Source organism: Apium graveolens, chromosome 7, assembly GCF_009905375.1.
Source record: "Apium graveolens cultivar Ventura chromosome 7, ASM990537v1, whole genome shotgun sequence".
NCBI classification, from domain to species: domain Eukaryota; kingdom Viridiplantae; phylum Streptophyta; class Magnoliopsida; order Apiales; family Apiaceae; genus Apium; species Apium graveolens.
The window spans coordinates 266,623,591-266,648,454 of NC_133653.1; the positions used below are offsets into that span (position 1 = coordinate 266,623,591).

General features: G+C 38.4%; 1 long non-coding RNA gene and 1 other non-coding gene across 3 annotated transcripts; both read right to left on the bottom strand.

Annotated features, from left to right (window-relative positions):
* Positions 1-6,957: 6,957 nt before the first annotated feature.
* LOC141672417 (uncharacterized) lies at positions 6,958-17,890 on the bottom strand. 2 transcript variants are annotated; one of them, XR_012555516.1, is made up of 4 exons: positions 17,542-17,890; positions 8,231-8,784; positions 7,390-7,489; positions 6,958-7,251 (listed from the first exon to the last, which is right to left on the bottom strand). It is a non-coding gene; the product is annotated as an uncharacterized LOC141672417 (long non-coding RNA). The 2 variants fall into 2 exon arrangements; XR_012555515.1 differs by having other exon boundaries at positions 7,390-8,784.
* Positions 17,891-20,672: 2,782 nt separating this feature from the next.
* LOC141676033 (small nucleolar RNA R71) lies at positions 20,673-20,779 on the bottom strand. Its single transcript, XR_012556646.1, has one exon. It is a non-coding gene; the product is annotated as a small nucleolar RNA R71 (small nucleolar RNA).
* Positions 20,780-24,864: the final 4,085 nt, after the last annotated feature.

Below are 24,864 nucleotides of genomic sequence, written 5' to 3' on the forward strand. Positions count from 1 at the left end.
AAAGCCGATTACCCGGAGAAGCTTTGTCGGAGGAGGAATTGTTCCGTTTGTTGCGTCTGTCGTAGGTATTTTCATTCTTTCTCTTCTTTAGTTATTGTGGGTCGTGTTGTTTGCTCTTTCAGTATTATGTGTCAGTCAGTTGGGAGTGGGGAGATAGTCGATCTTCTGGATCAGAAAATACCTTTAGTGGATTGGGTCCTTTAGATTCAGTTCGTACACCGTTGGGGAGTTCTGTCGGTTTTTCGTCATTTGGGGATGGTTTTGAAATGGGCGGGGTTATGAAAGATGAAGATGTTGGTGATGCTTCAAGAACCGAAGGGGTTGGTGATGCTGCGTTGATCTTTGATACCGACGTAGGGGCGATGGTTTTAGACAATAAAGTTATGATTTTTAGGTCTCAACGGCCTTATAATGCTGCCAATATCTATCACAAGGTTCCCTTAGATATGGGGTTTTTGTCTGGTTTTTGTACTTTTTCCGATGGGTATTCAGTGATCGCTCCCAGCATCGAAGACTGAATGTGGGATTCACCTCGGCCCGGTCTGCAGGCTGTCCCCAACTTGTGGTTTGCCTACGGATTTAGGTTACCCATGCACTCGTTTTTCCTTCGCGTTTTGAAAGCTTTGAATTGTGGGATAGGCTAAATATCGCCTAACTTGGTGCTTCAATTAAATGGAGTTATAGCTCATTGCAGCGAGCTTGGTATGGAACATACACTTAATCTTTTCTTTTCTCTGTATCGGCTGCAGTCTACAGGGGCTGAAGTGTATTTTGATGCTAAACCCGGTTGTCCGAAGCTTGTAAGTACTCTGTCCTCGAACTCCGGTTAGCACTCGCAGTGGGCGTGGTATGAAGGCTGTGAACTTGCTGAGGTGTCCCCGTGGTGTAGATTATCTTCTGAAACTTTGAAGATTCTTAGTGAAACTTTGATGCTAAACCCGGTTGTCCGAAGCTTGTAAGTACTCTGTCCTCGAACTCCGGTTAGCACTCGCAGTGGGCGTGGTATGAAGGCTGTGAACTTGCTGAGGTGTCCCCGTGGTGTAGATTATCTTCTGAAACTTTGAAGATTCTTAGTGAAACTTTGATGCTAAACCCGGTTGTCCGAAGCTTGTAAGTACTCTGTCCTCGAACTCCGGTTAGCACTCGCAGTGGGCGTGGTATGAAGGCTGTGAACTTGCTGAGGTGTCCCCGTGGTGTCGATTATCTTCTGAAACTTTGAAGATTCTTAGTGAAACAAGGTCTATGACTGCCATAGATTTGGTCGAGTTCTGTGGTCATGTTTGTTTGTTCAAAGCTTCGTCGTTTTCTGATATTCGGTTTTTATGTAATCATTATCGTAAGATATAATGATTTTAGGCTTACTTTTACTGTATTGTATCTTTCTGCTTTCCTGCTTTATTCTTTATCTTGTAGTTCTTGCTTATAAGTTTGCTTTTATTTTTCAGTTGCTGGTCTGAAACTTCGATTGCTGGTGAATTCTCATTTGAAGATGCCTTCTGAGAGCTTTTTAAGGTTGCTGGCTAAGAAGAAAGTTGGAGCTGGGGTTTCTGGGGCTGATAATGTTGCTGAGAAAGAAAGTCATTTGGGGAAGCCTCCTGTTAAAGCTGGTGTCAACGATTTACCTAATGTGTTGGAAGCTGTTGCGAAGGATCCGAAGCTAGATGCGTCCGCAAAGGAGAAGAAGAGACATCGGGACCATGGATCTTCTCGCTCTCATATCATAAGAAGCACAAGGACGCTTCGAGGGTGGTTGTTCTTGAGGATAGTGATCCAACGTCATTTGGATTGACGGTATCAAAGAAAGACGGGTTGTATGGAAGGATCGGTGTTTATGGAGACAAGGTTTTAGACAAGGGGAAAAGAATTGTTTCTACTAAAGTACCTCAAGGTGTCGAGGTTTCAGAACGGTCAAGGCCTCGATTCCTTGTAGCTTGTCGCGAGTATGCCATGAAGGTTCCCTTTTCTTTTTTTTTCTTTTATTCATTTTTACCTTGTAAGATTAAGTAGTTTCTTCTGGTTTTATGTAGATTATGTCGGAGCTTGAGGTGGCTGAGACTGATGATATATTTGTTGGTGTTGATGAAGTTTTGAGGCTTCGAAGTGAAGTTGCTGACTTGAAAAAGTCAAAATCGATCTTGGCGGGTCAGCTGTTTGGGTTGACTCATGACCAGGAGACTAATTCTTTAAAGATATCAAGCCTGATGAATGAGAACATAAATATTTCTAATGAGTGTAGCTCATTATCCCTTACTGTGAAGAAGTAGGTTCTTGATTTGGCTGAAGCAGAGTCGAAGATTGCCACGTTGAAGGTTGAGCACGGAGAGGCGCTGCAATCTGTTGTCGAGGCTCGGGATGCTGTTAGAAAAGAACTTGGGGAGGCCAAAGATGCGCTTGCTTTGCTGGAAGGGGAGTCTCTCCAGCTTTTCGAGGAAGGCTATCGCGAGTGCTAGAAGCGTATGAAGGCACGAGGTTTCGATGTGGCCAACGATCGCTGGGAGGACTACCTGAGGGAGGAGCAAGGAAGGATCCGGGGAGCTGTAGGGGCTATGCCGGTTACTCCGGTATTCGAAGCCGCGGAAGCCGAAGCTAATGTCTAAGTTTCCCTGGATATGTCCGGGTTTATTTATGTGTATTGTTGAATTTTTAATTTCAGACTATTTAAGTTGCTTTGGATTGCGATTGTGGTAATTTATGAACTTGTGGGAGACGTTATATCATTTTGGCAGTTTTTTTTAACCTTAACCTTATATATCATTCGCTTTGTTGGGCCTTTTGTTTTCATTACGCTCTTTGTTTTCAGCTTTTTGGGGATGACTCTTTGTTTTGATATTGTTGTATTTTCTTCTTCTTTTGATGAAGGACCTTGTTGTTGTATTTTTTTAAAATTTACGGCTTGAGTCTTTGTGGGTCTTTACGAGCTACAACATTTTCCCTTTAGATTGTAGATTTGAACCTTTGAGGTTATATTTTGATATACTTTTTGTTGATCTTAATCATAACTTTATGTCTTGGGCTTGAGATTATTTTTATTTGCTCATACTTGTTTTCTTTTGCTTGACTCTTCGATTTTATGGTCAGTGATTTTGTGTTGATCTTCTCATATTTGTCATCATGGTTACATTCCTTATCTATTATTGGTAGAAGTTGAATTCTAGGAAGCAATTTTGATTGATTAAAGGCGTGAAAGCCTAATTTGTAGATGTAGGATCCTCGGAGACTCACATCAGGACGAGTTCTCGTGGATTTTGACAGGAGAAATTACATAAATTGTCATAACTTAAGGCGTTGCGGTTGCTGGTTGGAGTCTTTCCTTGTAGAATTTTATGAGTAAAATTTTCTTAGGTGGACTGCATTCCAAGTATTCGGGACTGGCGAGCCGTCGAGGTGAGTGAGGAGAAACGTCCCCAGCCTGATGACCCTTGCTACTATGTATGGGCCTTCCCATGGAGGAGAGAGTTTGGTGGCTTTGTTAGGTTGAGAGACTGCGGCTTCTCCCAGGAAAGACGCGGTCCAATTGAAGACTCTTCAGCATCGAAATTTTGAAGCCTTGCCGAACCTAAGCTGACCTCGACATGGAGAACTGCTTCTGTTCCATAGGCCATTTTGAACGGGGTTTGTCCTGTTGAGGCCCTCGGGGTTGTACGGTAGCTCCACAATACATTCGAGCATCGACCCATAGCCTGTTAGCCTCCGCCAGTCTTTTCTTGATACCTTGGAGAATTGCTTTGTTTGTTATTTCCACCTGGTCGTTGTTTGAGAAAGAGATGACTGAGGTTGGGTTTTAGCGAGGTCTTTTTGATTCAATCCTGCATACATCTCGAGCATATAGCTTCTTTGAATTGTTTGGAGGATCCTCCAGCTGAATAACCCCCTGAAATAACATCAATTATTCTGTCGGGGTCCTGATGTGTTGCTCGACGGGAATGATTGTTATCAACATAATGGGCCAGTTGTCCATCACGTATCTTTTCTTCAATAAGGCTGGTGAGTTGATAACATCGTTCAGTTTCATGGCCCGTGTCTTCGTGATGCTCACAATATTTGTTGCTTGGAGGTCTATTTGGATTCATCGGTCTTGGGGTCTGAAAGAAGGATATGTTTTAAGAATGGCTAGGATCATAGATTTTATTGTATTTAGTCTCGTAGGCTCCCGAGGTTCTCTAACGCCTGAATCCCATTGCTTGCTATCGCGATATGAGGGAAATTGAGTATTGGGCTCTCGATGTTTTTGGTGCGTTCGAGGAGTTGGGGAACTCTGGGAACCTCTGAAGCTACGAGGCTTATCCGCCTGCCGAGGACTCCTTCATTATCTCCTCTCATAATCCCTAGCCCGCCGTGGACTTTGATTGCGATAGGATTTCGGGGACCGAGAGTGTTGAATGCTTCCTACGGCCTCTTGGAGGGTTAGTCTATGCTCGATGATTTTAATGGACATTTGCAAGGTCTTGGGTTCTTTCTCAAAGAGCTCCTCGAGGAGTTGGCTGTGTCGTGACCTATCAATGCCTGCTATGAGGTAAATAATAGCCAAAGGGTCAGCCAAGTCTGTAATTTCAGCTATGTGAGCTCTGAAGCGAGTCAAGTATGCTCTTAGACTTTCATTTGTCTGTTGGTAAACTGTGATTAATGACGCTGCAATTTTTCCACCCCATTTGTTTCTAGAGAAATAGGTTCTGAATTTACTTTTCAAGATCATCCAGGAATCAATTGATCGAGGTGGCAAATTATTGAACCAATTTAGTGCTGTGCCTTTGAGGCAGGTAGAGAAGAATCAACATCGAGCTGTTTCTGAGTGACCGAAAAAATTCTTTCTACCATCAAAGAGGTTAATAAAATCCGACGGGTCTGTGGATCCGTCGAAGGAGTCAATAGGAGGCACTTTCAAGTCTCTGTAGATCTTAGGATTTTCAATCTTAACTGAGAGATGGATTTCAGAGGCCACCTCAATGCCTCCGCTTTGCGTCCGAATATAATTTTTAATGAGAGATAGATCATCTACTAGCTTCGATAACTCTGAGGTCTGACGGTGTTTTGGGCCCGCGAGGTGACTCTCTTGCTCCTCAGAGTCACCGTCCTCCTCTAGTTTTTTTTGTTTCCTTTTCGAGTAGAGGGATCCTGTTGATTCTTCGTACTCGGAGATGATTAATTATTTTCCTGGGAGCCACGTGAAGTCATACTCCTCATCCTGGTTGTCTAGTGACTTGCAATCTTCAGAGACTTCGGAAAATTCGCGATGTAGGCGTATTATCTCTTTTTTGGTCTGATTTTCTCGGCTATTAGTTTCCGCTCCTTTTACAATGACCTCAACTCTTCATCATCTTCGTTTGGAGTGAATATGTCATTATCCTCTTTCTCTTTGATTTTATCACGCTGTTTCTTATCGAGATGAAGGCGCATATCACTGGACAACATTTTTTTCCGGTAGAAGCTTTCACGAGAGCTTGGTCACAGCCTTTCGGTCATTTTTTCCGATCGATAGGGTCCGACTAAGTTGGACTTTCTGCCGAGATGATATCCTCTTGCTCGAATAGCAGTTTATGAGGTTGTAATCCTGATTTTGTTCTTAAATCATCCTTCTTTTGGATGCTCTTTACTTCTTTTGTTGCTGGGGCTTGAGCTTCATGTCCCAGCTTCATTATTTCTTTCTGTTGTTGATGATTTAGACCGTCTCTCTCTATTAACACGGTTTGAGCAGTAAGCGCCCTCCTTCTAGCGCCACTGTTGACCCTACTTCTTAGTCCCTATTCTAATTAGCCAACCCCTTACAAATGAGGGCTTTCTCTCTATTTATACTATTCCTTAGTGGGCCTGACCTTCTTATTGGGCCTAGCTCTCTTATCGGGCTTGGGCCCTAACATTAGTCTCTCGCCATTCATAACTTTTTGCTTGTAGTTATTAAGATTCATGTTCTCGAAAATCGTTCGAGTTTTTCAGGGAGTATGGAGTGGCCGATGCCCAGTACTCTAACATCAACCCAATCATTATCTCGACCAGTTCTTGTGCTACAAAACAAATGCTATTATTTTTGGTACATAACTGTATAACTTTACATTACGACATGTTAAGGTCATTACAATAATTTTATATATACACAATTATTATAAAAATTATATTTATCTTAAATTATCCATATTCTGTAATGTATTTGATCAAACTTAACAACGTTTGAGTATAATTATAAAATATATGTGTTTATTTTTTTTAAAAAATTAGGATAAACTAATTAAAATACATTTTTAAAGCATATTGAAATATTGAAATGTATGCATGTAAATTTACACTTGGTCAATATTTTATTATTCATCTTCCGATGAACTCAACAAAATCACGTCAAATTCGATTTGGATGCATGGAAAGTAAACTGAAAGATAACGCTTATATATATACAAAAATGATGAAAGATACTTAAAATTTTGAATAAACTTATTCCTGAATATTTAAATTTATAATAAATCATTTTTTCATCTCTCTTTCAAAGTCCCAGATCTTCCTAAACAATGGCTGCTCAACAAATTATATTAACGTTATTTATTAACTGTGTGATGGCGGAGATGTTGATAGAATATATATTTGTCACTACAAGAAAAAAGTCAATAAACAACGGTTCCTGACTGATGTAAAAAATTAAAAAAACTAATGTCTTCGTGGGTGTAGTAAAAGTTCCCTATTTTTCACATCGGTTCTAGACTGATGTGAAAAACAATATATTACATCGTTTCTATATAAATAATCGATGTATTAAACATACTAACACTTCAGTTAGTAACCGATGTAAAAAATACGAAACGATGTTAATTGAACTATACAACAACGCTTCTGTAAATATAAATGATGTATTAGACATACTAAGATATCAGTCAACAACTGATGTCTATTGCTACATATTTAACAATTTTAAATATATATATATATATACCATAAACAAAAACAAGCACTTCAATCACATATAAATAACTAAAACATTGATGATCATTATCAAAACTAATACAAAGCATTCCAATATACAAATTTGAAAAAATAAAAAAATATATATAATTCTTAAATCTACAACATATATTATCTAGCCAGGTACTTCTTCAGGATCGGTGCTTGTGAAACCAAGTAGAATAGGAGAGAACATGAGAGGCAGTGGCCTATCAAAAATGATGCGACTCAATGTCCATTTTTATCCCCTTGTAGTGGTGGCATCGAGCTTAACTCTCAAAAAGGTGCTACCGAACTCAAATATGCATACATTTCAAGTCGCTGAGAAGTCTAGATAGAATAAACGAAGAATACTTTTATTTGAGGAATATGTTAGGAATATGTTGTTAATCAAGGGTCTGGTATCATGCATGCCAGACAATTAGTATGCTAATGTAATTTTAATAGACAAGAGGTTGTTGTGTGTACCAAAGTTTATAGATCTATCCACACCAAGACATTCCAGAGAAAGTCTGTATTTTCGTGTACTAAGTACAACAGAAAAACAACACATTCATCTTTCAATGACCTGAAAAGATTCAATTTATTAGGTTTGCATGTGCTCAAGATAGATCAGCTGCAGGCTTGTATCAGGAAATAAGTGTAATACAAAGTCGCAAAGCTAATGCTCAACATCCAGAAATTTCCTACTAAAAATAAGTCATCTGCACTTGGATCCTAATGGTCATCATCATCACTCCCCTTCTCTGTTATAGATTCAAGCAAAAAATAAATACAACTAAGACACCAAAAATTTATATAACCAAAACAATTCAGGTTGTGGTAAGTGTAAAGTAGCTGGTACGAGAAGTAATTCTAGAAAATTACACAACAATGCACCAATGCACTAATGCACTAAACATCCTCCACACAACCGGGAAAGTCAATAAACAACTTTCCTTGACATTAGCCCACATCTTTGTCAAACTATGAATAGACTGTTAGGATATCCAAAAGTTTTAAAAGTTAGTTTGCTTCTCAAAATATGCTAACATAGAAATCAATTCAAGAAGGGGAAGTAACAAAGCGCATCATTAAGCAAAAAAAATAAAATAGAGGCAGATTAGAACATGACAACAATGATAAAAATAAAAAACTAAAATTTAAATATTAACTTGAATATCACTTACAAATTGCAAGAACATTGAGCCTGTAATTGATGATAAAATCAATAATTATTTTGAACTGACTAATATTCTGGCATTCAATCATGTACTTCAAAATTAGCATAAAAAGTGACACAAACAAGCATACATTATCTCAGGCTTACCATTAAGACCTTACTTCTTAATATGGTTGTACAATGGCTCCCTGGCAAAGAGTAACAACTTGTGTAGTTTAATTACTACTTTTCTGCCTAGTGATGTCTTCATGAGCTTCCCATTAGAAGTCCTCCATCCTAGAGCAGTCTTCCAAGTTAGAACACGAGAACCGAAAATTTTATCAAGGATAAAGAGATTGTTACATGAACTAAACATTCATAGACATCTAATAACTAAAGCATAAGATTGTTTTTGATTATTTTTACATTTCTTGCACCATCTGATTTTACTTTATTTTCCATATATTCACCTTTATGTCCTGTCATTCAGGTTTCCAAATATAGACCTATACCGTTGCATGGTATGAGAGCTTTATATTCATATGTCTATTATCTTTTACTTTTAGTTAATTTTCAAGACTGAACAGCCTTATATAAATGTGATTATACCTGGTCTCTGCGTGATTTACTCATTTAAGCCATAACTAGAACTTGTCCAGAGCTCTCAACTTTGAGAGATGCCAAACACCCACCATATATTTTATATTGTATTATTAGTTAACCTGTGAATAATTATAGTTTGGGATGATGATGGCACTATCCAGATAGAGTAAAAGGGTTTACTTGTATATTAAATGTAGAAACTTGAATTTAAATTACATAGATTATCAGACAATTTACCGGGGGGAAAACTAAAGAATTACCTGCACGCCGATGCATCCAAAAAACACAGGGAGACAACGATAAACACTGGATATAAATCGAACATAAGAGTTGGGTTTTACGGAGACCCAATTTTATTGGAGACCATGAAGACCCCATATATTACCGTTTATTTTATAAAACATCCTAGGGCTGAATTTTTTTATAGTATTATGTCATTTTCTAAATTTTAAAAATTAACGTTCCTGTAGGAAAAAAAGAATATATGCCCTTTTCTAAGAGTCCTGCTATTGTCATTGTCAAATCAATATTCTGCACACAGAAGAGGGTAGTTACTTAAAAATTATCTATTAATACTTTTACAGTCCAGGCAGATCTAGATATTTCAAGTCTGAGAAATCTACAAATTCTGCGTAGATAGTGATCACTAAAATCGAGTCATGAAAATAATAAAATCTGCATAAATTTGTTACATTTAACCAAAAATATGCATTAAATTGATGCAAAATCCAGCACAAAATTAAAATAAAGAAAACTGCAGTATGCATATTACAATAAGCAACACATGTTTTTGAAGAAATTGTTAGAAAATTAGGATTTTAGAGCTTAATTTAATTATGTTCTTGATGTTAATCCTAAAATCTAATGATTGGAAATTGTTCAATGATATTTGAACTTAAATTTTCATGTATGGTTTTAAGAATTTTCTTAATGAAATCCATATGAAATGAGAGTTGAAAGTAGCTTGGAAAAGCTTGGAAAATTTGAGAATGTTTGTCCCACATTGAAATAAATAAAGGGGGTTGTGTGCTTTATATGGTATTACCCACATGAGTAGTATACAACTACTAAGGTGTGTGATGGTCCATTGTGTTGTTGTGTGCTTCACGCGCACACACGCGCGCGCCCGCCCCGCCACGCCACGCACCGCACCGGACCGGACCGGACCGGGTCGGGTCGGGTCGAAGGGCTATTTGGGCGAATGTCTCGGCGTCTCGCGTACGCGAGGCGACCTGGGCGAGGATTTTATTTATTTGAGAATTATTTTAATTCGAATTTATTTATCGGTGATTGGATTATTGGGCTGGGTTCTGAAATAGGCTAAGTAGTCTAAATATATTGAACCTGCAAATAATCTGATCTGTAACAAGTTCTGATATAAGAATCAGAACTTAAGAACTGATGAATAAAATCAGAACTTAACAAGTTCTGATATCAGAATCAGAACTTAAGTACTGATGAGTCGAATCAGAACTTAAGTACTGATGAGTCGAATCAGAACTTAACTTAAGTTCTGATAATAATATGGGTGTTAATGTGAAAAGCTGTTACAAATAATTTAAATTCAAAAGCTGTTCAGTTTTGATTTTTTCATTTATGAATTCAAAATCTGATCAGTTTTGATTTTTTCATTAATGGAGCAGTTTAATTCAGACATTAAGTGTGTGAACAGTTTCATTTTTTCCTCTACTATAAATAGAGGCTAAACTGAATAGATACAACAGACTACATTCTCTTCTCTTCTCTTCAACCTCTCTGCATTTCTTTCCCATAAGTCCTGAAGTGCTGATATTTTCCGGCGACTGAGGTGCTGGTCGAAGTGGAGGTTTTGTTGCTGCTGTTAACATAAACTCCGAGCTGTTTTATCCTGGTGGAGATATTGCGCACATCCCAAACGCAGCAGGTAGGGGGCAATAATCTCTTCAAGAGCAGCCAGGACTTCGAGCAAGGCCTGGTGACTCAGCTGTGATTATTTTCTTGGCATTTTGTATCTGTAAACCTTTATTTCAGTCACTGTTGAAAGCTATGGTTTCGGGTACATCTTTCTTTCTCTCTTCGTTATTTCAGTTACTGATTTTGTTTACCTGCATGTTTTATTTTGTTAACTGTGGTCTTGGCCTAAACTTGTTAAATTCTTTATACACTTGCCTCTATGTTGTTATACTTGTTAGTGAGTTTCTCAACATTCTTGAAGAGATTATTGGTTATTTAGAATTTAGCATAATGGTTAACGAAAGTGAGGTTATCGTTGGTGGTGGTAGCAGTTCGGGTGTAACTGCTGGGGCCATTGATTGGACCACCTATAGTTTCCCACAGGCTGTTGAACTAACCGGTTTACCGGAGAAATTCAATGGTGGCATTGGCTTTTCTCGCTGGCAGAAAAGGATGAAGCTGTGGTTGACTATAAAGGGTCTGTGGCCGGTTGTGGAATATGAGAAACCAGTAGTGGATCAAGAGAAGGCTGACACAGTTAAGGCTTTTGCGAAGTGGGCTGAGAAGGATGGAGTGGCTAGAGCGGCCATTCTTGCGGCACTAACAAACACTTTGTTTGATGTCTATTCTTCTGATGCCTACTCTGCAAAACTCTTATGGGAGAAGCTGGACCAGACACATAATACTGACTCACAAGGTCTAGAAAAGTATTCTGTGGCAAGGTTCCTCGAGTTCAAGCTGGTGGACAATAAGTCCATGACTGAGCAGGTGCATGAGTTCGAGATGATAGTGCATGCTTTGAAGGAGTCTGGAATGAATCTCCCGGAGAAGTTCAAGGTGATGAGTGTGATTGAAAAACTCCCGAAGTCTTGGGAAGAGTTCTCTCTCTCCCTTAAAAGACAGAAAGGAGAGATCACCTGGACCAACCTTATGCTGGACATCTCGGTACAAGAACAACACAAGTCCAAACAGGGACATGTGATGCCAACTGAACACGGTACCTCGAAGGTAAACATAGCAACTGTAGGACAAAAGAGGAAGGCTTTTGCTAAGAAAGCTAATAGTTATAAACCTAAGAGTGACAAGGACAAGGCCAAGAAATCCAAGGCAAACAAACCATGCTGGTCTTGTGGGCAGGTTGGGCACTGGAGTAAGGACTGCCCTACGAAGAAAGCGAAGAAAACCGAGGTAGCACAAGCAAATGTTGTGCTTGGAACCGCAAGTGGGCCTGTAGTGAACATGGTTGTTGGTGAGGCTACGGCTTCTGAAACCAACGTTGACCGGTATGTATCCTACAACCCTGTGATATTTTCTACCTATCTGTCAAATGAATGGTTGATAGATACTGGAGCTAATGTACATATTTGTGCTGATATTAGTTTATTTGTATCTTATCAACAGAGTCATAGCCTGACTGTGAAGATGGGGAATGCTAGTGTTGCTCAAGTACATGGAGTTGGAAACGTGGATCTGAAGTTCCCTTCAGGACGTATTCTATCTCTGACGAGAGTGCATCATGTTCCCAACATGCGTAGAAATATAATAAGTGGAAGCTGTTTAGTTTCTAGTGGTTTTGAAATTTCGTTTAAGTGTAATAAAGTAGTTCTTATTCACACTGGTACATTCTTTGGCAAGGGTTACTTGTCAAATGGTTTATTTGTTATTAATGCGGATCCCGTTTTGGGAAGTTTGAATAATAATGTTATTCCTACTGTTAATTGTATTGAATCCTCAAATATATGGCATGCTAGACTAGGTCATTTAAACTTTGGTGCTCTTAAGAACATGATGAACTTAGAGTTGATTCCAAAATATACCATAGAAAAGAATTCTAAATGTCAAGTATGTGTGTCTGCTAAACAGATAAGGAAACCTTTTCATAACGTTGTTAGGGATTCAGACTTGTTAGATTTAGTACACACTGATATTTGTGAATTTGGTGGTGTGTTGACCAAGGACCAGTTTAGATACTTTATTACTTTTATAGATGATAGTAGTAGATATTGTTATGTTTATTTACTTAGACATAAGGATGAAGCACTTAGTAAATTCATTATATATAAAACTGAAGTAGAAAAACAAACTAGTAAGTTACTTAAAAGGTTGAGATCTGATAGAGGTGGTGAGTATACGAGTAATGCTTTTAATGAATTTTGTGCAAACAATGGTATAGTTCATGAAGTTACTCCACCATACACACCTGAGTCTAATGGGGTTGCTGAGCGAAAGAACAGAACATTTAAAGATATGATTAATAGTATGCTTATTAACTCTGGGTTGCCTAAATACATGTGGGGAGAGGCTCTAAATACGGCTTGCCATATTTTGAATAGAGTCCCTCTGAAACACATGGATAAAACACCCTTGGAGTTATGGAAAGGCAGGATGACTAGTCTTAAGTATCTTCGTGTGTGGGGGTGCCTTGCTAAGGTGCTTGTTCCTGAACACAAGAGAAAGAAACTGGGTCCAAAGACTGTTGACTGTATCTTTCTGGGCTATCTTGAAACCACTACAGCTATGAGATTTTTAGTGTTAAAATCTGACATAGATGGTATAGTGGCAAACACGATAGTTGAATTTCGAGATGCGATATTCTTTGAGGATGTCTACCCTATGAAGACTGGAATACCTGAAACGACTTCTGAGGAAGATCCTACTCACACATCAAGTTCTATTCCTGATCATGTGGAAAAGATGACAAATGTGGGGGCGGAACCTAGTAGTAGCTCTATTCCTAAGGAATTAGAGGAACCAAGGAGAAGTAAGCGTACAAAAATAGTCAAGGATTTTGGAGGTGATTTCATCACTTACAATATCGAGGACGAACCTTTAACTTTCCGGCAAGCTATGGATTCTTCTGAGTCAAGGCACTGGAAGGGCGCTGTCAAGAGTGAAATTGACTCTATTGTTTCCAATGGAATATGGGAGTTGGTTGATCTCCCTCCTGGGTGTTCTACTATTGGGTGCAAATGGGTCTTTAAAAGGAAGTTGAACCCTGACGGCTCAATAGATAAGTATAAAGCTAGACTGGTAGCTAAGGGTTTTAAGCAAAAGGAAGGAATTGATTATTTTGATATATACTCTCCAGTTGCAAGAATGGTAACAATCCGAATGCTTATAGCATTGGCTTCAGTCCATGGTCTTATCATGCATCAGATGGATGTAAAGACGGCTTTTCTTCATGGTGAACTTGAGGAAGAGATTTATATGGATCAGCCTGATGGATTTGTTGCATCAGGCAATGAAAGGAAAGTATGTAAGTTGATCAAGTCCATCTATGGCTTGAAACAAGCTCCCAGAGATTGGCATAAAAAGTTTGATGAAACTATATTGCCTTTCAGTTATAAGATTAATGAAAGTGATAAGTGTGTCTACACTAAAGTTAAAGGTAATGAGTGTGTTATCTTGTGCCTATATGTGGATGATATTTTATTGTTTGGAACCAATATTGAGATTATTAACGAGACTAAAGAATTCTTGAAAAGGCATTTTGAAATGAAAGATATGGGTGAGGCAAGTGTGATTCTTGGAATCAAATTGATTCAGTCCACTGAAGGAATAACCTTGACTCAATCTCATTATATAGAGAAATCTATACTTGAGAAATATGGTTATTCACAGTGTAGAATCGCTAGTACACCTTATGATTCGAAAGTTGCCCTTGTCAAGAATACTTCAGGAGTGCCTGTGTCTCAGTTAAGGTATTCTCAGATTATTGGGAGCTTGCAGTATCTTGCTAACTGTACTAGACCAGATATTTCATATTCTGTGTCTAAATTGGCGAGATATACAAGCTGTCCAAACAGAACTCATTGGGATGCTCTTGATAGAGTACTTAGATATCTAAAAGGCACAATGTACCTTAGTTTACACTACAGGAGATTTCCTGGTGTGCTTGAAGGGTACAGTGATGCAAGTTGGATAGCTAAGAAGTCTGGTTCCAATGGAGTGACTGGATACGTGTTCACCTTGGCTGGTGGAGCAATATCCTGGAAGTCAAGCAGACAGACTATTGTTACTCGGTCTACTTTTGAGGCTGAGTTGTGTGCACTTGATGCCACAGGGACGGAGGCTGAACGGTTACACGGACTTTTGTCTGCAATACCTGTAGTAAGCAGACCGCTTCCTGCTATTGCTATTCACTGTGATAGTCGAACAACTATCGACAAGATTAGCAGTAAAAAGCATAATGCTAAAACTAAGAGACACATCCAAGTTAGACTCAAGTCTATAAGGGGTTTAGTGACTGATAGGATCATAGCTATAGAGTTCATAGGAACTCAGAATAATATAGCTGATCCTCTTACTAAAGGACTGGAACCTGCAGTGGTCCTTAAGTCAAGGTTGGGGATGGGATTGTCAACCCATCATAATTCATCAACAGTGGGAACCCAATACACATGAGAGGAGATCCCTTGAAGTGTATTCAATGGGTAATAACAAGCTGTAAGGATGAGTTGGTAGTACCTTTGCTACATAGATGATACTATAGTATCTGAATCTATCCCCTGTAAACCTAGAAGGTACTGACACTGCCAGAAAAGCAAGAGTGTTAAAACTCTGAATGGGATCAAGTCATTTGACGAGATAGAGGCAGTATATCTCTGGAGATGCCCAGCTAAGCGAATGTAATTGTGTGGTCGCAATTAGAGGATAGGGTTAATCCTTGAAGCATTCGACGAACAGGATCGAGACATGACCATTAATGTCTCAAAGCCGTAGATTGGCACCATAACCTTTGACTTGTCGTCGTCTATGGAATGTGGTTATACTAAACGGATTAAGATTCAAGGTGAAACATTCCATCTGAGTCCGATAGCCATTGAAGTAGAGGAATTAGGAGGGTTCAAACCCGGAAGGGTACCGACTCTGAAAAACAAGTCATGATGGGAAATTGATCACATTTCTGTATGGATTTGTGGGGGATTGTTAGAAAATTAGGATTTTAGAGCTTAATTTAATTATGTTCTTGATGTTAATCCTAAAATCTAATGATTGGAAATTGTTCAATGATATTTGAACTTAAATTTTCATGTATGGTTTTAAGAATTTTCTTAATGAAATCCATATGAAATGAGAGTTGAAAGTAGCTTGGAAAAGCTTGGAAAATTTGAGAATGTTTGTCCCACATTGAAATAAATAAAGGGGGTTGTGTGCTTTATATGGTATTACCCACATGAGTAGTATACAACTACTAAGGTGTGTGATGGTCCATTGTGTTGTTGTGTGCTTCACGCGCACACACGCGCGCGCCCGCCCCGCCACGCCACGCACCGGACCGGGCCGGACCGGGTCGGGTCGGGTCGAAGGGCGATTTGGGCGAATGTCTCGGCATCTCGCGTACGCGAGGCGACCTGGGCGAGGATTTTATTTATTTGAGAATTATTTTAATTCGAATTTATTTATCGGTGATTGGATTATTGGGCTGGGTTCTGAAATAGGCTAAGTAGTCTAAATATATTGAACCTGCAAATAATCTGATCTGTAACAAGTTCTGATATAAGAATCAGAACTTAAGAACTGATGAATAAAATCAGAACTTAACAAGTTCTGATATCAGAATCAGAACTTAAGTACTGATGAGTCGAATCAGAACTTAAGTACTGATGAGTCGAATCAGAACTTAACTTAAGTTCTGATAATAATATGGGTGTTAATGTGAAAAGCTGTTACAAATAATTTAAATTCAAAAGCTGTTCAGTTTTGATTTTTTCATTTATGAATTCAAAATCTGATCAGTTTTGATTTTTTCATTAATGGAGCAGTTTAATTCAGACATTAAGTGTGTGAACAGTTTCATTTTTTCCTCTACTATAAATAGAGGCTAAACTGAATAGATACAACAGACTACATTCTCTTCTCTTCTCTTCAACCTCTCTGCATTTCTTTCCCATAAGTCCTGAAGTGCTGATATTTTCCGGCGACTGAGGTGCTGGTCGAAGTGGAGGTTTTGTTGCTGCTGTTAACATAAACTCCGAGCTGTTTTATCCTGGTGGAGATATTGCGCACATCCCAAACGCAGCAGGTAGGGGGCAATAATCTCTTCAAGAGCAGCCAGGACTTCGAGCAAGGCCTGGTGACTCAGCTGTGATTATTTTCTTGGCATTTTGTATCTGTAAACCTTTATTTCAGTCACTGTTGAAAGCTATGGTTTCGGGTACATCTTTCTTTCTCTCTTCGTTATTTCAGTTACTGATTTTGTTTACCTGCATGTTTTATTTTATTAACTGTGGTCTTGGCCTAAACTTGTTAAATTCTTTATACACTTGCCTCTATGTTGCTATACTTGTTAGTGAGTTTCTCAACAGAAATACTGCAGTCTAGATTCTGCATTTTGTAAATAAATTAATGCAAATAATCTGCTACATAAGTAGGCAATTTATAAAAATAAATTCAAAAAATAATTATTGTAGTTGCTAATTTGCAGCCTTGTAGCCTTGTCCACGGAAAAATAAATGAATGCAATGCATGATGTTTTTTATTGTTAATTTGCAATGCAGGATTTTAAACTGTTGATAAAGTAGGGTATGAACAACACAAAGAATACATATTGATAATACACGTGACTAAGCCCTAAAGTTCTGTAATGTATGTAATAGTTGATAACTACCTATTTTTCTAATTAGAAATAATGTGTCACTACAATGAATAAAAATAAGAGACAGTTAGATTAGATTAAGATGAACGGTGTAGATCATGGTTTCCAAGTTTCCAAAAATTATGGGGTCTCCATAGAACTTGATTCTCGAACATAAAGATAAAACATAAATTCAATATATATAAACAAAAAATACACAAAATAGACATACATACACATATAACATTAAAATTGAAGAATCATTTACTTTGTAAATGGCCCAAACTGAAATACCATCAAATCTGTTAAAAAGGTCAATTAAAAACCAAAAATTTGAATTTTGAAAATAAACATAGAAGCCACTTACTAATTTCAGCGAATTTGAGCAAGGTAATTACACAATCGACCAATCTCGACCTTCCTCTGCACCTAATTAACACAAATAAACCGATTAATTGAAAGCTAAAACTAGTTATGAGTAATTAAAGGCTAACTAGGGTTTGAATTAGGCGTTGAGAGCTTCTTTTCGAATTAGAGGTTTAGAAAATTAGGTTTTGATTTAGGGTTATAGGTTGAGGGAAAGATGGGGGGAGAGTGAGTGACATGGTTGAGTTAGCAAGAGAGAAAGTGAGTAATAGAGGGGGGATGAAATTTGGGAAGAAGGGGAAATGAAAATAATTGTACGGGGGAATGTTTTTAACGTAAAGGAGAAGAGATGTTCGTATTTTTTAGTTTTTTTAAACTGTACTTTAGACACCAGTTTTGTTTATAACTGATGTATTAAACCCCCTTTAACATCATTTTCTAATTTACCGATGTTAAAGATATCTTTAACATCAGTTATTATTGACAACGATGTATATGAAGTGAAGTCTATTAAGCATTTTCTTGTAGCGTGTGTATATTTTAGATGATTAATGTTCCCATATTAATTATATTTTGCATTTAATTGGATCTTTATTAATTAGTTTGTAATGTTTTATTGTAGGAAGTAAGAAATTCAAAATTGAAAAGGATTTGAGCTAAATTAGGAGAACATTCAGATTTATTGGGCTACACGCGCAAGACATATTGTTTGGGCCGTATCTTGAGTTCTGCTTATCAGATTTGGGCGATTCAACAACCCACGCGAAGATAATGAAATTCTATTTAATTTGAGAATGGTTAAGATTTTAAAATCCAGTTGAATCAACCCAGTAACAGCAGAGAAAAGTCAATTACGAATTTTGGCCTTGAAAACCTTTTCGGTTTGGGGAATCTCTTGTTTATTCCTAGAAATAATAAAAAATACTTTTTATATTAGATGTATACTATTAGAGATAGGGATAGACATATATTCATCGTGGTAGCCACCAAGAGAAAAAAGAAGACTTCAAGGAGAAGATTGTGTACTTGAGAATTTCGACATAGGGATTTCTCTTCTACATCTTTACTTTGTATTGTATTCTTAACTCTTTATAATTTCTATGTATTTATTCATGACTATGGTAGGTGATAAGTGGATTTTATATCCATTTAGAATGCTTCATATCGGCTTAAGTTGATGTTTTGACCTCAAGTATGTGGTGTTTTGATGCATTTTATGTTGAGTATGTGCAGGGCTTTAGTTGGAGGCAGGAATGGACTTCTGTATGCTTTTATGTTGATAAGAGATCAGGAATTGAAGTGTGAGCGCTTGCGAGAAGATCAGAATGAGAAACGAGAAATCTGCAGAAATTTTTCAGAAGCCAAGCGCGCCCGCTCTTGACATGAGCGTGCCCGCGCTTGACATGAGCGCGCCTGCGCCCAAGTTTCCAGGAGCAGAGCGCGCCCGCGCTAGATCGGGCAGGCAGAATCTTGATTTTAGTATATTTTGGATATTCTGAGCGGCCAAGTCAACCTAGAGCATATATATAAAGAAAAGGAGACGAATTAAACAACAAGGAACAAGGGGAGAACTCTGGAAACCTAAAGCACACAAGACGGCTAAAAAGAAGAAGATTTAGTTCTATATCATTCTTTTATATTCTTATAATTAGGCGATACTTTGTATGCTTGTTTCGAATTTGTTTTCTAAACCTTAAAACTTTAATATTCTATTGTAGCATTCAGAACCTTTTTACTATCATGGTTTCATTGGAACCCATGATGACGAGCCGTTCGATTTTGAACTAATCGTTATCGTGGGATTCTAACAAATTTATTTATGGAGTTTAGTAGTTGATTGCCTAAAGTTTTTAGTGTGTGATGAATTATTGATTTCCTATTATGGTTGTGCTTAATCTTCTTGGATGCGTAGCTAACATCTGAGTTGTATTGTTAATCTCTATTGAATGAGAAAGTGGATATAGGGGTTTAGAACTTGCCATGCTAGCATAGGTTTATGGATGTTTTAACATGCATAATTCGTAGTGTAATTTTAACCATCTTACGCTGCCATATATGATCTCAATAGATGACTTGCTCTTAAACCGTTATGTTTCAAATCTTATAGACATATAGGGTCTAAACATAATTGGTGTCTGCCCAGCTTCTATCTTAATTGTGGATGTTGAGTAGTAGGGTACACGTATATTGAAAGATAGCGTAAACTAATTTCGTGTTATCTGATTAGTTATAATAACCGTCACATACTATGATTAAAGGCATAAAATCTGAATGAAGTATTTAATGAAGTTAGAATCCCATGTTTTATTTCATATAACTAACTTGGTTTTAATCTCTTAGTTAATTCATTCTTGCATAAGTACTTTTAATTAGTTAAATTAATTCAGATTGATACTTGTCTTAGCAGTGAATAATAATCATACATTATTGCATAAGTGCACATTCTGAATTAAATCAATCTCTGTGGGAACGAACTTAACTTAATCTTATACTACTTGTGACCGCGTATGCTTGCGTGTTTTTGTGCGAACAAGTTTTTGGCGCCGCTACCAGGGATCGGTGTTAAATCTAGTTTATGTGCTAGTCATCAGTGGTCGTTAAAGTTCACTGACTCGAATTATTTATTTGACCAATTTTACTTTGCTTGTGTGTTTCAGGTATTCGAGCGAGCGTGTATACGAACACGTTCTCAATCTCGTAAGGACACGTTAGAAGAAGTAGAAACGGAAGTGATCATTGCAATGGGAGAACCATCAGCAAAAATGAAAGCATTGAAGGAGTATTCTCATTCGAAAATCAATGACATTCAGTTTAGCATTGTCAGACCATCTATTGTAGCTAATTACCTTTGAAATCAAGCCTGACACGATTCTAATGGTACATAATTCAGTCCAGTTTGGGGGTGCTCCAACGGAAGATCCTAATATACACATTAGGGATTTCATCGAGATCTGCGACACCTTCAAGTTCAACGGTGTTTCGAAAGATGCTGTGAAACTAAGACTTTTCCCATTTTATCTGAGGGATAAAGCTAAGAGCTGGTTGCACTCTCTACCAGCAGGTCCTATTGCAATATGGGAGGATCTTGCTCATAAATTTCTTACTAAATTCTTCCCTATGGCAAAAACAGCTACAATCAGGAATGCTCTTACTCAATTTGCACAGCAATCGGGAGAATCTTTATGTGAAGCTTGAGAGCGCTACAAGGAGATGCTTAGAAAGTGTTCTCATCATGGAATGCCTGATTGGATGGTAATCAATTGCTTCTATAACGGGTTGGGAGCACAGTCAAGACCCATGCTAGATGGAGCATCAGGTGGAGCCTTATGGGCCAAGAGCTACGAGGAAGCTTATGAGCTAATTAAAATGATGGCTGCTAATGAATATCAAAACCCAACTTAGAGACTACCATAAGGAAAGGTAGCAGGAATTCTGGAGGTGGATATAACTACGGCTATAGCTGTTCAGCTAAAAGCGTTTACTATGAAAGTGGATTCTCTGGCTAACTATGGAGTTCATCAGATATCAAGTGTTTGTGAGCTTTGTTACACATGCGATGGATCAATGTGCTATATCTAGTGAGTAAGCACAGTTTGTGAGCAATTTTTAGAGACCACAACAACCAGTTCCTGCCACTTATCATCCTAACAACCGAAACCATCCTAATTTTAGCTGGAGCAATAATTAGAGTGGTATGCAACATCCACAACAACCTTATCAGCAGTTTGGAGCCAAGCCATTCAACCCTCCTGGTTTTCAACAACAGTATGCACCAAGGCAACAATTTTAGCCACCGGTAATGCAACAACAATCTCATGGAAGTGCCGGTCAATCCGCTATGAAAAATCTGAATTTGAGGAATTGAGGCTAATGTGTAAAAGCTAAGCGGTTTTGATCAAAATTTTGGAGAATCAAATATGATAAATTGCTAATGCGCTGCTAAATCGACCACAAGGAACTCTTTCTAGTGATACGGAAGCTAACCCAGGCAAGAGGGAAGTTAAAGAACAGTTGAAAGCAATCACTTTGAGGTCTGAAAAGGTCGCTAACCATAAAAAATCAGAATCTAAAATTTTTTGGCAGAAGTCAAGCATGCCCGTGCTCCATACAGGCGCGCCCGCGCCTGCCCCTGTACCAGAAACTATAATTTTTGATGATACAGCTGATCAGAAGGATGGCGAAGCGAAAACGAAGAAAAATTCTGCTGAACATACTATTCTTGAGCAGAATACAGGAGACAATCAGGTCTATCCGCCTCCTCAATATCCTAAAAGACTTCAAAAGCAGAAGTTCGAAAAACAATTTGCCAAGTTTCTGGAGGTTTTCAAGAAATTGCATATTAACATACCTTTAGCGGAAGCTCTGGAGCAGATGCCGAGCTATGCTAAGTTCATGAAGGGTATTCTATCTCGGAAGTTGAAGCTTGAGAAGTTGGAAACCGTTTCTCTAACGGAAGAGTGTAGTGCGGTGCTGCAACAGAAACTGCCTCCTAAACTTAAAGATCCAGGAAGCTTCACGATACCATGCACCATTGGCGAGTTATCTTTCAACAAGTGTTTGTGTGACTTGGGAGCTAACATCAATCTGATGTCATTATCTGTCTTCAGGAAACTTGGTCTACCTGATCCAAAACCTACAAACATGTCCTTACAACTAGCTGATCGTTTCATCACTTATCCGCGAGGTATAGTGGAGGATGTCTTGGTTAAGGTGGATAAACTCATCTTCCCTGCTGATTTTGTCATCCTAGACTTTGAGGAGGATAAGAAGATTCCTATTATCTTGGGAAGACCATTCTTAGCTAAAGGCCGAACTTTGATCGATGTGCGAAAGGGATAACTTACAATGAGGGTTCAGGATCAGGATGTCACTTTTAATGTCTTCAACACAATGAAATTACCCACTGATGAAGAGGAGTGCTATAAAGTATAGTTGGCTGACTCTGTAGTGAATACAGAGCTTGATCAATTGCTAAGGTCAGATACCTTAGAGAGAGCCTTAATAGGGGAATCTGATAGTGAAGACGAAGAAGGGCAGATCAACTTCAGTTTTTGAATGCATCTCCGTGAAAGAGGAAGTTGGATTTTCCATTCGAGTCTCTTGGATTAGTAGAGTTGAAAAATTCTCAGGAGCGTCTTAAACAATCTATTGAAGAAGCTCCCACACTTGAGCTCAAACCACTGCCTGATCATTTGAGGTATGCTTTTTTAGGTGATACATCTACTTTACCTATTATTATTGCATCTGACCTTTTAGGTAGTGATGAAGACAAGCTCTTGTGCATTCTGAGAGAGTTTAAATCAGCAATCGGGTGGACTATAGCAGATATCAAGGGAATCAGCCCTTCCTATTTCCAGCATAAAATTCTGCTTGAGGGAGGAAGTAAACCTTCCATTGAACATTAGAGAAGAATCAACCCTATAATGAAAGAGGTGATGAAGAAAGAAATTCTTAAATGGATGGATGCAGGGATCATATATCCTATTTCCGACAGTTCACGGGTGAACCCGGTGCAGTTTATGCCCAAGAAATGAGGCATTACAGTTGTGGCAAATGAGAAGAATGAGCTCATCCCTACTCAGACAATCACATGGTGGAGAGTATGCATGGATTATCATAAGCTGAATAAAGCCACAAAGAAGGATCATTTTCTGCTTCCATTCATCGATCACTTGACAAGTTGGCTGGTCATGAGTATTATTGCCTTCTGGATGGGTACTCAGACTATAATCAGATTTGCATTGCCCCAGAAGATCAGGAGAAGACCACTTTTACTTGTCCTTTTGGCACTTTCTCTTTCCGTCGAGTTTCTTTCGGGCTCTATGGAGCACTTGCTACTTTCCAGAGATGCATGATTGCCATATTCTCTGACATGATTGGTATTAATGTGGAGGTGTTCATGGATGACTTTTCTGTTTTCGGGTCTTCTTATGATGCGTGTTTGCATAATCTGGGCTTGTTGCTAAAAAGGTGTGATCTGGTGATGAATTGGGAAAAATGTCACTTTATGGTGCAACAGGGTATCATTCTTGGGTATAAGGTATCTAGAAAGGGTTGGAAGTGGATAAGGCGAAAGTGGGGGTTATTGAAAATCTTCCTCCACCAATATCAGTAAAAGGAATCCGCAGTTTTCTTGGTCATGTGGGTTTTTATCGGCGTTTCATTAAAGACTTCTCCAAAATCTCTAAACCCTTGTGCAATTTGTTGGAGAAGGATATCCCCTTCAAATTTGATGAAGAATGTTTAGATGCTTTCAAGACTTTGAAAAAGAGTTTGACTACAACACCTGTTATTACTGCACCTGATTGGGGTGAGCCATTCGAGATGATGTGTGATGCTAGCGACATTGCAGTTGGAGCTGTTCTTGGTTAGAGAAAGAAGAACATTTTCCATGTGGTTTACTATGCTAGTAAAACCCTTAATGGTGCTCAGCTGAATTACACTACTACAGAGAAGGAGCTTTTGGCAATTGTCTACGGGTTCGAGAAATTCAGATCTTACTTGCTTGGAACAAAAGTGACGGTTTACACTGATCATGCTTCTATTAGATATCTGGTCTCGAAGAAAGATTCAAAACCTCGATTGATTCGATGGATTCTCTTGCTTCAGGAATTTGAGTTGGAAATCAAAGACAAGAAAGGTACAGAAAACCAAGTAGCGGATCATCTATTATGTTTGGAAGATCAAGGTAAAGCTTCACAAGATAACACATTAATCAATGAAACTTTTCCTGATGAGCAACTTCTTGGAGTGCAAGAAGAAGAACCATGGTTTGCAGATATTGTGAACTATCTTATGAGTAATGTTATTCCCTCAAAATTTTCTTATGCTCAAAGGAATAAGTTTTTACATGAAGTGAAGTGGTATCGATGGGATGAGCCGTTCTTGTTCAGACAGGGGGCATATCAGATTATCATGAGGTGCATTACGTATAGTAAAATGAAGGGTATTTTGCGAGATTATCATGCCACTGCATATGGTGGTCATTATGGTGGAGAGAAGACAGCTGTCCGTATCCTTCAGGCGGGATTTTTCTGGCCAACATTATTTAAAGATGCTCATCAGTTCGTGTTGAGATGTGATCGTTGTCAACGGGTTGGAAATATGTCCAAGAGAGACGAGATGCCTTTTAATGTGCTTCTGGAAGTTGAGATTTTCGATGTGTGGGGAATAGACTTCATGGGACCATTTATCTCATCGTGCAACAATCAATATATTCTTTTGGCAGTGTATTATGTGTCTAAATGGGTTGAGGTTAAAGCTTTTCCAACCAACTATGCTAAGGTGGTGATACATTTTCTTCATAAGCACATATTCACACGTT